The sequence below is a fragment of the Bos mutus genome, chromosome 27 (genome assembly GCF_027580195.1).
Source record: "Bos mutus isolate GX-2022 chromosome 27, NWIPB_WYAK_1.1, whole genome shotgun sequence".
NCBI classification, from domain to species: domain Eukaryota; kingdom Metazoa; phylum Chordata; class Mammalia; order Artiodactyla; family Bovidae; genus Bos; species Bos mutus.
Genome location: NC_091643.1, coordinates 38,586,150 through 38,598,777, shown reverse-complemented (window position 1 = coordinate 38,598,777; position 12,628 = coordinate 38,586,150). Strand labels below are relative to the sequence as shown.

General features: G+C 53.8%; 1 protein-coding gene across 5 annotated transcripts in view; it reads left to right on the top strand.

Annotated features, from left to right (window-relative positions):
* MCPH1 (microcephalin 1) overlaps positions 1–12,628 on the top strand; it is a 232,036-nt gene that overhangs the window by 203,736 nt on the left and 15,672 nt on the right. The window lies entirely within an intron of this gene.

Genomic DNA, 12,628 nt, shown 5'->3' with positions numbered 1-12,628 from the left:
GTCTTCTCCAACACTATAGTTCAAAAGCACCAATTCTTCAAACTCAGCCTTCTTTATCTGTCATATCCATACATGCCTACTGGAAAGACCATAGCTTTGACTAGACAGACCTTTGTTGGCAAAGTAATGTGTCTGCTTTTTAATATGCCATCTAGGTTGGTCGTAACTTTCTTCCAAGGAGTAAGCGTCTTTTAATTTCATGGCTGCAATCACCATCTGCAGTGATTTTTAGAGCCCCCCAAAATAAAGTCTGACACTGTTTCCACTGTTTCCCCATCTATTTGCCATGAAGTGATGGGACCAGATGCCATGATCTTAGTTTTCTGAATGTTGACCTTTAAGCCAACTTTTCCACTCTCCTCTTTCGCTTTCATCAAGAGGCTTTTTTAGTTCTTCGCTTTCTGCCATAAGGGTGGTGTCATCTGCATATCTGAGGTTATTGATATTTCTCCTGGCAGTCTTGATTCCAGCTTGTGCCTCTTCCAGCCCAGCGTTTATCATGATGTGCTCTGCATATAAGTTAAATAAGCAGGGTGACAATATACAACCTTGAGGTACGCCTTTTCCTATTTGGAACCAGTCTGTTGTGGCATGTCCAGTTCTAACTGTTGCTTCCTGACCTGCATACAGATTTCTCAGGAGGCAGGTAAGGTAGTCTGATATTCCCATCTCTTTAAGCATTTTCCAGAGTTTGTTGTGGTCAACACAACATTATAAATACATATAGGGACTTCCTTGGTGGTTCAGTGTCTTAACACCTTGCACTCCTAATGCAGGGGGCCAGGATTTGATCCCTGGTCAGGGAATGGATCCTCAGAAGAGAAAAAAAGAAACAAAATATGTATATATGCTTCCCTGGTGGCTCAGAGGTAATGAATCTGCCCATAACGTGGGGAACCTGGGAACCTGGGTTGGATCCCTGAGTCAGGAAGATCCCCTGGAGAAGGGAATGGCAACCCATTCCAGTGTTCTTGCCTGGAGAATCCCATGGACAGAGGAGCCTGGTGGGCTACAGTCTGTGGGATCACAAAGAGTCAGACACGACTGAGTAGTGGACACTGTGCTGTGCTGTGCTGTGCTGTTGTTCAGTCGCCCAGTTTGTCCAGCTCCTTGGGACCCCATGGACTGCAGCACGCCAGGCGTCTCTGTTCCCCACCGTCTCCCGCGGAGTCTGCCCAAGGTCATGTTTGTCGCCTTGGTGGTACTGTCCAGCCATCTCATCCTCTGACACGCACACAGATACACATGTACATGTACATACTCGTGCATGGCCTCCAGAAAGCTCTAAGGTGTGTGTCCTCTGAAAGGAAGAGCTGACGCTTGCTCAGCCCTGCAGCTGTGCTGAGAGCCCTATGGCCAGGCTCCGTGCCTGGGGCGGGGGCATGCGCGGCCCCGCGGGAGCTCGGGAAGCAGTGCAGCCCCAGGGCCGGCGAAGCTCCCACCAAACCTGAAGCCGTTAGCTTCCTGACCTCCAGCAGCCTACTTCCTTTCCACGCCATCAGTCTCTCGTATCAAACGGGAGAATAATATAGCAGCTGCCTCGTTCAGTTTTTATGAGGATTGAGAGTATTACTTTTTACTACAGTTGGTTTACAATGTTGTGTTAGTTTCGGGTGTATAGCAGGGTTATTCAGTTGTGCATGGACATCTGTCCATTCTTCTTTCAGATTCTTTTCTAATCATGGGTTATTATAAGATATTGAGTATAGTTCCCTGTGCTGCACAGTAGGCCCTTGTTGTTTGCTTTACAGATAGCAGTGTGTATATGTTAATTCCAAACTCCTAATTTAAAGCCCTCCCACCCCTACTGTCCCCTTTGCTAACCATAAGTTTGTTTTCTATGTTTGTGGGTCTTTTCTGTTCTGTAAATAAGTGCATTTTTATCATTTGGGGGTGGAGAGGGGGTTGCTTCCCAGGTGGCACTAGTGGTAAAGAACCCGCCTTCCAATGCAGGAGACATAAGAGACGCAGGTTCAGTCTCTGGGTCAGGAAGATCCCCTGGAGGAGGGCATGGCAACCCACTCTAGTATTCTTGCCTGGAGAACCCCATGGTTCTGCGTGTAAGTGCTGTCGTGCGATATTTGACCTTCTCTGTCTGACTTCACTTAGTGTGATCTCTGAGTCCACCCATGTTGGTGCAAGTGCATTACTTCATTCTTTTTATGGCTGAGTAATATTCCGTTGTGTGTGTGTACCGCATCTTTATCCATTCATCTGTTGATGGACATTTAGGTTGCTTCCATGTCTTGGCTACTGTAAATAGTGCTGCAAGGAACATTGAGATACGTGTGTCTTTTCAAAGTATGGTCTTCTCCAGATATATGCCCAGGAGTGGGATTGCAGGATCATATGGTAATTCTATTTTTAGTTTTTTAAGGAACTGTTTCCATACTGTTCTCCATAGTGGTTGCACCAATTTACCTTCCCACCAACACTGTAGGAGAGTTTCCTTTGCTTCACCCCTCTCCAGCATTTATGATTCATTAGACTTTTCAATAATGGCTGTTCTGACCAGTGTGAGGTGATACATCATTGTATTTTTAATTTGCATTTTTCTAATAATTATCAGTGTTGAGTATCTTATCATGTGACTGTCGGTCATCTGTATGTCTACTAAAAGTTAGCATTTATAAAACACTTATACCACAGCAGCATGTGAAAGGCCCTGCGGGCAGAAGGAGGCTGGCAGGAGACTAGTGTGGCGAACCAGAGATGGGGAGTGAGGGGAGGGGGGATTTGGCTGCACTTAAAAGTGGCGGCTGATCCATGGAAAGAATGTAGGGAGTTCTGGTTTTGTTCCAAGTAATGGGAAGCCACTGAAGGGGGTGGTGTGTGTGTGTGTGTGCGCGTGCGCATGGTGAGCAAAAGGAGCCAGAAAACAGAGTATGCGCCTCCGTCGTCGTACTTGAGGTGCAGACAGGAGGCATTGGTGATGACAAAGCTCAGGACAGTGGTCACGTCAGTGCTGAGGGTGGTGGTGGGTCTCTGGGGTTGGGGGGACAGACAGGCGAGCCGTCCTGGTGCCTGGAGACCGTCACCACCTCGGTGGCCGTGGTTACACAGGTGAATGAGTGTGTCAAAACTTGGGCTGGGACTTAAGGTTAGCGCACTTTGTGCACTGAACTACATGCATTTAACACCTCCATTTTAAAAAAGGAAACTCTGTGAGTGATGAGGACACTACACGCCTGACCCAGTCTGAGCCGCTTGAGTCCCCCGGAACAGAACTTCCCAAAGCCCTGCTGGGGTGGCGATGCGGCTGGGAGTGAGATCTGGCCCCCAGGCGTCATGAAGGGAAGGGGAGGAGAGAGACTCTGAAAGCATCGGGGTGTGAGTACCCAGAATGTCGCTTGCCTGGGTCAGACTCCAGGGTCCCTTCACATCCTCATTCTGTGACCTTGTTCCTTCTCTCTGCTTTATTTTCTTCCGTGAGCTGGAAACAGTGACAGTCTCTCTTCCATAAGCTCATTTCAAGGATGCAACAAGGTAATTCACCTCCTGGGTTCAGAAGGGCCACGCACAGTAGGCTCTGAGTAACCGTTAGCTGTTAACTTAGTAGGACGTGGCTGGGGCGAAGAATGGAGTTTAGACGTGCTGAGCACCCCACGTACCCGAGCGGAGTGAGCGGGGCGGCGCTGGTCCCGGAGCCCAGGGCAGGTGCGCAGAGAGGGCAGCGGGGAGCCGCTGGGCATCTGGGCCGCGAGCTGTGCTCAGGACCTCGGGCCCGGAGGGAAGGGGCCAGGCTGAGGGAGAGCCCCGCGGGTGACGGGGCCCGGGCCACAGCACGGTGTTCAGAGCTGGGAGGGGACGCCGCCACATGTGGAGAGGCGCTGAGAACCCAGAAGGAGGAGGTGTCCTCTGTCAGACACTGTTGTTATGAACCGTTCACCCCACAGCTATGGGCTCCTGTGCACCGCCCCCCGGGAATCACCCGCTCGGCACAAGCCACAGCTCAGGGGCGCGCATCCTGGTTTTAACCACCGTCGCCTTCGTCCATCACCCACTGGCCCAGCATCACCCAGTGGGGACCTGGGAGCTGGAGTCCTGGGCTCTGTTCTTCACCCATCCGCTCTCCTCCCATGTGGCCTCGTGCACCTGCCTTGCCCTGCTTACCAGTCAGATGAGGAAGCTGGGCTCCAGTCATCGTTTCTGCGTAGGAGTGTTTCCCTGTGAACGCGAGCAGCTTTGAGAAAATGCACTTCTTTTAGATGTTTGTGCAACTGTGCTTCTTACACAGAGCTCGGAGCCCGGTCTGTCCCGTGCGTGTTATGTTTGCTCAGTGAGAAGTAATTTAAAACATGTTAACAGTAAACCAAGCAGGTGTATTACAGGGTAGAATAACTATATAGGAGACCCTGCAGGAGACTCCCTCTGACAGGGGCAGCTCTGCGCTCTGCCGTCAGTGTTTGGGGACCACTAATCCCAGGGACGGTGGAGCCTGGTGGGCTGCCATCTACGGGGTCTCACAGAGTTGGACACGACTGAAGTGACTTAGCAGCAGCAGCAGCAGCCAGGGCGAACCTAGACAAAGAAACCGTTCGTTACACTTAGGTGTCTTTGTCCATGACTTTTCACTTTTCCTTAACACTTTCAAACTGTGTTCTCAGTGTCGTGTAGAACCCTCTCTGATCACGTACCATAAGTCTTCTGTGCTCCAATGTTCCCCGGCCTCTGGGATCAGGGCGCACGGCGTGTGGTTGGCTGCTGTTTATAAGCCTGCTAGCTCAGGGTCCGTCAAAACCTCAGGCCTCCACAGGGCAGGGTCCTCTCGGCCCTGATGAGGCTGCTGGGAGAGGAGAAGCAGCAAGGAGCAGGGCACTCGTGAGGACGGAGGCACCAGTGTGGATGTGGCCGGGCTTGTGTGGGGGACACCGAGAAACGCGGCAAGACGGAGGCCAGGGAGGGCAGGTGCGGCGAGTAGACCCCGGGAGCAGGCGCCGGGCTCTGGGGGCGCGCGTGGTCCTTCATGGCAGCGCATCTGGGCCGCAGGACCGAGCGTGAGAGCAGAGAGGGGAGAGAGGGAGGGGCACATCGGTGGGCTGCTGCCCCCAGGGGCTGGTTCCTGGGGGGCTGGCCAGGTAGAGACAGGGCCAGATTATCTCGGGATAAACACAGCCACTGCCCGTGAATGGTAAGGCCATCCCGGAGGGCAGAGGGTGCCGCGGGGTGACCGTGAGTGAGAAGCTGTAGGCGCCAGGTGGGGGGCGCCAGGACAGGCGGGTGGGCAGCACGAGCGTGGACGGAGGGGGGTCTGTGGCCAGGAGTGGACAGGTGCGCCGAGAAAAGGGGTCCCAGGACCCAAGGGCACAGGAGAGGTCACGGAGGCGACAGGGAGCCTGAAAATTAAATGCTCAGAACTGACAGGAAGTGCTAACCTCAGGACAGGGTCCAGAAACTGCAGAGAGAAGCAAGGACAGTTTCTCCATTAAAAACCGTGGGGATTTACGCAGAGCTTGAAGGGTCATTATTGTCTTCCTATGGTTTTCAGGCAGATATCAGAATTAAGGTGTGTGTGTCCTGTTTGTTTCTTTAGCTCTTTAAGAAACCCCCAGGACCGCAGACGCTGTTCTCTCTCTCCAGCCAGCTCACTTCACCTGGGATGGGGTTGGCACGTCTCCTGTGGTCAGGTACAGGCTCTGACAGTTGTAGAAGGTGACCCTCCTAACTCGGCCTCATTTCCCCAGTCACCTTGGGGTCCCCTGTCTCTCCTCTGAGGCAGCACGGGGCTCTGTTTCCTGAGCTGGCTCCTCTAGAGCAGGGTGTCACCCAGGCCTTTGGCCTGCAGGATACGAGGCCCCTGCTGGAGACACGTGCCCACCCCTCCCCGAGAGAGCCGGGCACACCGGGGGTGTCCATCGGGGAACGGGCGCCCTCCCGGGCTCCAGGCCAGCTGTGGCCTTGTGGGTGCCTCCTCCCCCATCACCGCGCAGGACTGGAAACTCACAGGGCCGCAGGTCTGCATCCAGGCGGCTGGATGCACGATGGAAGTGGTTTTGCTCTCCTCCATTGGACAGCTGCTACTGAAACCAGGGGGAGAGGCACTGTTTACCGGAACCTCTGAAACCTCAGCAGCCCGCCTTTCTTACAGTCGAGTGTGGTCTCTTACCCCTACCCCGGACCAGGCAGCTTGTGACGGAACGGGACTCCCGTTGGGTTGCGCCCTCGTCGCCTCCGGAGTCCAGGCCCTCCCCGCCCCCGCCCTCCTTCGTTTCTTGCTGGAATTCTTGCGGTCCTTTCCTCGGAGTCTCCTGTCCTGGTCTCAGCCCCTCCACACTGTCTGCAGCATGGTCTTCTGACATCTGGAGTCCACGACCTCTCTGCTCGCGGCTCTCATAGCTCCCCTAACTTGATGTCATGCTGTAGAATCCTGACCCATCTGTGCCTGCTTACCCAGCCTCACTGCCTTCGTACAGACTTTTAAAAGCCAGCTTCTGTTGCTGTGGATGCCTGCTCCCACACAGATCACCCCAGTGATCCCAAGCGCTTCGTGCAAGCACGCGCCATCCCACTACCTCCAAGTCACACGCTGCCGCCATGAAACCTGCCCGGCTCTCATCCCATCCCGTGGGGTGGCGTGCCGTGTCCTGCTGGAGTTTCTAGGACATCCTGTGGGAGCAAACACCGTGTCCTTCCATGTGTGTGTCTTTGCTCATTAGCCTGACAGATGCGCGAATTGTCAGATGGACTCATGAACAGACCAGCAGAGGAGAGGTGTGGGCACTGGCGCCCCAGCCGTCGGTCAGGGGAGCTCACTGTGGGTTGGGGTGGGTGGTCAGCAGGCTCTGCACCTCGGCGCACGGGAAAGCTCTGCTCTGGCTTCAGATGAGGACCCGGGTCCCCGGGGCCTCGGTTTCCTCACCCACAGGAGGCGAGGCAAGCCGTGGCTGAGAGGGTCTCCAGGATCCTTTCTGGTGCCCAGTTCTGCCGTCCTCTGAGATGGCGCCACCAGCGCGGAGCGGAAGCACCCACTGTCGGGCTCTGCCGTCCCCTCCCCTGAACAGCTCTGGGCTCAGCACCCAGGCACCTGTCCTCAGCCCAGCCGCCCCACCTAGGGACCCCCGCCGGCTCAGCCCCTTCCTGGACCCTGACACGGGGCCTGGCGCCGTGTGTGCCCCCTGGAGCCGCCCCTTCTGCAGTGGGCATCCTCAGCTATTTCAACTGTGATTTCACCTTCTTCTTATTGTTGACAAATACAGAGGCAGAGCGCACCGGCTCGCCCTCCCACCTGACGGGTCTCTCTGGCGGGCATCCTTTCTCTGCCCGGCCCACCCCGCTCCTCCTCCGCCCCTCAGCCGTGTGCACAGGTCCTGTAGAGGCAGAGCCGGCAGGACAGACAGATGCACATGTCGACACTCAGAGCAGACAGATGGAGGGTCAGGATATTCAACCCAGTCCCAGGCTGGACCCAGGAGCATGGACAGCCCGGCACAGCGCAGGGAACAGCCGCGCCCTCGCAGGGGCGCCGAGGCCCGGCACAGTGCAGGGAGCAGCCGCACCCTCCCTTTGCCTGTTTGTTCTGCTTAGGCCCCCAAAGTATCAGAAGGTCTGGGGACACCCTCCCAGACACACCCAGAAGTCACGTCCCTCAGCCTGCTGGGCGTCCCCCGCCCTGCCAGGATGCACAGAATGAGCCATCACACTGAGGTGCTCTCCCCGGAAGCCTCTGCAGGCCCCCCCACCCCCGCCCAGCTGCTGTGTGAGCCCACTGGCATGGGCGAGTCCCAGGGGTGCGGGCCTGTGGCTGGCAGCGCACTGCAGGGCTCTTTCAGAAAAGGCCCGAGGGAGAAGGTGCACTTTTGTCCTTGGAGGAAAAGCAACACGTGGACAGATGTAATGCTGAAAAGGTGTGTTTTTTCTCTATTATACAGTCTTTCACTATAATTCAGTCTTTATTAACCCTAAAAACGACTCTCTGTGTTGTCTAGATCTATACGTTTTAACATACATAGATTTCAATAACCACTAGAAGCACAGGGAATTGCAGGGGAAAAGGCAGAAATTAGGGATTCTGTGGTCTATTAACATCTGGCCAATCAGAACTACACTCCACAGTGTGTTGTCAGCCCTGTAAGTACGTTATTGTTATTAAAATGGGCAAGTGCATCCTCTGTCAGTCATACCTCTGGCCAGGTGTGACTCACCGCACAGATGGGTGTCCCGGGCCCTCTGTGGCCGTGAGGAGCAGAGGCCGTGTGAATGATGGGGAGGGTGCAGCGAGGACTTTGGGGCCTGACCCCTCACTGCACTGATGTGCGATCTCAGGCAAAGCAGGAAAAGCCCACCGCCCTGAGCTTCCTGTGAGAGCGCCAGGTTGAAGTGTCTGTGCCGCCTTTTCCGTGCGCGGCTCAAAAGTGCCTGTGGACACTGGCATCCAGGGTGAGCCCTACCTGCAGGGAAAAGCAGAATCTCTAATGAGCTCCATCACCCACGTCTGGAGTAAATGAACCGCCAGCCCCCTCCTGCATGGGCTCAGGGTGCTGGATGCATCACAGGGTCACTGAAGCCAGAGGCCGAGGACAGGGGGGATGCTCCGCTCAGCCTTGCTCTCTCAACTGTATGCCTGCCTTGACTCACTTCTGCATGAACAGACTGGAAGGTTCTGAGCTATTAAATCAGTATAGCTTTTTTCATGAAGACCCAGATGCAAAGGCAACATTTTATAAAGCAGAGCTAGGGTGTCTTTCCCTAGTAACTCAGCTGGTAAAGAATCCACCTGCAATGCAGGAGACCTGGGTTTGATCCCTGGATTGGGAAGATCCCCGGGAGAAGGGAAAGGCTACCCACTCCAGTATTCTGGCCTAGAGAATTCTGTGGACTTTGTAGGCCATGGGGACGCAAAGAGTCGGACGCGACTGAGTGGCTTTCACTTTCATATAAAATGAAAACCTTACATAGGGTGTCTTTCAGTAATGGCCCTGCTTCTTTACAACCCAGGGGTCAGACAAAGAGTTCGTGACAGAGAAAGGCTCCCCCTTGTGATGCTGCCCTCTCGTCACCTATGTACACACGCAGCCATGCGCATATCCGCATGCATAGTGATCCTCTTAGGTCACCGTTCACAGAGGAAAACAGGAGCGCTTCGGAACTCCAGCCCAAGTTCACCCTGACTACCAGCCTGTCTTGTTGTTCTAGAGGCTCCTTTCGTCCAGAGCTATCAGCAAACTCCACTTAATCCTCTTTTCTCCCATGATTTCTTCTAAACCGACATCCTGGGTTCTGTAAGGGAAAAACTGTTCTTCCCTGGAGAACTGTCCTTAGACTGTGCACCCGAGTAATCGGATCCCAGCTTTCATTCCCTCCGAGCTGTTCCACAACTGTAAGCCGTAAACGCGACCTGTTCACATCGCACACAGTTCCTGTCTGTGGGCTTAGAGTGAGTTCTGTCCCTCTCTCCCATGGGACAGCCAGTTTTTTTGGCCCGTTTGCAACTTCACTTCAGTATTTCTTATCTATATATGTGTTTTCTGGTTCTCCTTTGAACCAGTATAGCATCTCTTAAGAGTTAAATAAAATGAACACATGTTAAATGTTCATTTTACACTGATGTAAGAGTTGAAAGAAAAGTGAAAGTGTTAGTCGCTTAGTCATGTCCAGCTCTTTGAGACCCCATGAACTGTAGTCCACCAGGCTCCTCCATCCATGGAACTTTCCAGGCAAGAATTCTGGAGTAGATTGTCATTTCTTTCTCATTTTTTTTTTAAGTTACCTTTTAGTCATGTTTAGTCAGAACCTTCTAGGTCAGCATGGATAAAGCTGGTCATCTCTGCGGGGAAAGGTGACACGCCACTGAGCAGCACCTGCAGCGACGCCCCCAGGCCCCGCCCAGACTCCTTTTTCTAGCAGTTGGCTGCATTTGGTGTGTGCTGAAAAGTCTGAATCTGAGTTAGAATTTACATCAGATTCCCCTGAATTGCCATCCATAAGGGACTGAGAAGGCAGTGAAATTAATCAACAGCACGTTGGCTTAAAATCTGTGCCTTTGAAGCTTTCCTGCTCCATCTCGAGGTGCAGGCAGGCATCACGGTGAGGCCTCATGGAACAAGGTCAGAGAGGACGTGGCGCCTTTTCCACTGCTCTCTTAGCCTGCGCTGCCCGCTGCCTCACAGGCCTCAGCTCAGTTTTTACAACGTGCCAGTGGGGACAGGGGCTTCCCTGGGTGGCCCAGATGGTAAAGAATCTATCTGCAATGCAGGAGACGTGGGTTCGATCCCTGGGTCGGGAAGATCCCCTGGAGAAGGGAATGACCACCCACTCCAGTATTCTTGCCTAAGGAATACCATGGACAGAGGAGCCTGGTGGGCCACAGTCCATGGGTCACAAAGAGTCAGACATGACTCAACAGCTAACACTTGCATTGGGGACAAAACATTGCTTTGCTGGAGAGGAACGTTTTGCTAGACTGCCTCGATCAGACCCTTTGGGCAGCATCTCAGTAGCATGACCTGTACCTTCCACGCCGAGCTGGGCTCCGGGGCACACCGGCCGCACTGAGGCCTCTGAGGCCCATCGATCACGAGGACTCACGGAGCAAAACCCCTGGGGGGCTGGGGAATAACAAAGTGGGTGCTGGGGGAGTATCCCATTCTTAAAACCTCCCACCTCCTGAAATGACCTTAGCTAAAGCTCAGCAGTAGGCAGAATCGTGTGTCCTGTTATATTTATAATATAAATAAACCTTGCCAGTCACCACCGTTTCCATGGCAATGACCTCCTATACATGCACGTCCCTGTGTACATCAGAGAGTGTCTGGAGGGTAAGTTTCCAAATTAACTTTTAATTTTAAATAACCTAAATCTTGATTAAACTTCCCCAGAAAATTGTTTTACTTAGGACTGGAAAGTCAACAAGCACGTAGTCTCAGTTATTTTGAGTGAAGAATCAGATCCTTCTAATTCTTTGCTTCCTCTGATTTCAAGCTGAATAAATAAATGGAAATATTTCCATTTACTGACTTTTGCAGCACATGCTTTAAACTGAGCTCAGGGACTGCAACTTAATCAGCTTTGCTTCCTGGCACCTTGCACATGCCTGGTAGACAGTAAGCGTTCAATAAATGTGGGCGGGAGAAGAAGAATCAAATTAGCTCTGAAGTCACATTCTAAACATGAGAAAGCCCCACACAGGTCCTTTACGCTGGATTCAAAAAACAGGTTTGAGTTACAGCTTTTCTGTATGCCAAGGTGGATCCTCGATTAAGGCAAAACTCTGTCCCTAATACGTGTGTGTGTTGTGTAGAATTTAGAAAAATACACGCAAACTGTTACCTCTGATAAGTGGCAGGGTCGTGAGAACCGTAGCATCTGGATGCTTGGGATTCTGGAAACAAAAATCCCAAGAAAAAGTGGCTGAAAAGTTGAGACGTCTCTGAGAGCAGACACGGCGTCGGGGCGGAGGTAAGAGGGGCCCCTCTGGCTGGTCCCTGGGCCTCTGCTCACGCGGTTCACTCGGGTAGAACTCCTGGGCTTTCCCTGCCACATCCTGCCTTCCCGGGTGAGTGAGATCTTTTCTGCCAGGCCGTGTGGCTCCCCGCTCAACGTTCGAGAGCTCCCCGACCTGTGCAGCTGCCGGCTTTTCGGTTTTCGCTCTTTGGGGATTTCCTTGACAGAGCGGCCGGCCTGAGTGCCTGCCACTCCCCACCCCATGCAGCTGAGCTGGTTCTAGAGTTTGAGGGTCATCAGAGGAGCCCCCAAGGATTCCTGCTGGGTTCTTTTCCCATTGCCTCTCCCTCCTATCGGTCAGAGAGAGGATCGTCTTTGGAGATCTACTGTTGGCTAAAGTATCAGGTGGAGCTGGGACCCACCCTCGTGGCCGAGGAAATACTTCCATCACCAAGTTGCTGACACTGGCCTGAACAAGCATGTCCACACCCAGTGGCAAGTGGGGTACAGGCTGCTGGCTATGTCCTGGCTCCCCGACCAGCGCCTTCTGTTTCAGCTACCTGCATGCGGGAGCCCTCTTGTCACTGGTGTGTGTCCCAGGCCAGTGTCCCCAGTAGCTAGGGCCTGCCCAGGCTTAGTGTCCAGCAGAGAAGCTCTGGCCCCTGTAGGCTCACAGAGGATACCACAGAGCTGCCTGCGGAGAGTGTATCGTCGCATCCAGCGTCCTTCCTATCAGGAGACAGCTGGCTCTCCTGCAGAGGTCGGCGGCCCCATCTAGGTCAGGCTCTTCTACTGGATGATCCGAGATGAGGAACACGGTGAGTGACATAGCGTGGACACACCCCTCGTCGAAACATGCAGCTGCTTCTGAGACACCCTGGGGCCTCCCGCTAGCCCCACGGCCGCTCCGGTTTGGGGACTCTGCTGGGGACTCGGGTCTGTCCTCAGAGCAACGAGAGCTCTTTTAAGTGCTTGGGTTTCTGTTTCTCAAAGCACAGTGAGAAGGCTGGAGCTGGGAGAGGAGCCCCCTTGGACACCTGTCTGATGGGGCGGAGGCCCCGCTAGGGCTGTTCCCACCCCATCACTGAGGGAGCTGGCCCCTGCACATCAGGCCATCTGCATACTGCTCCGGACAGGGAGCTAGCCCAGCGTCCTGTCAGCCTGGGGCTCACGCAGGAGGGGAAGGAGGAGCTGGGATGGTATGTTTGCCCTTGGGGCGGGGGAGAACCTTTACTGGTGTTAAACAGTC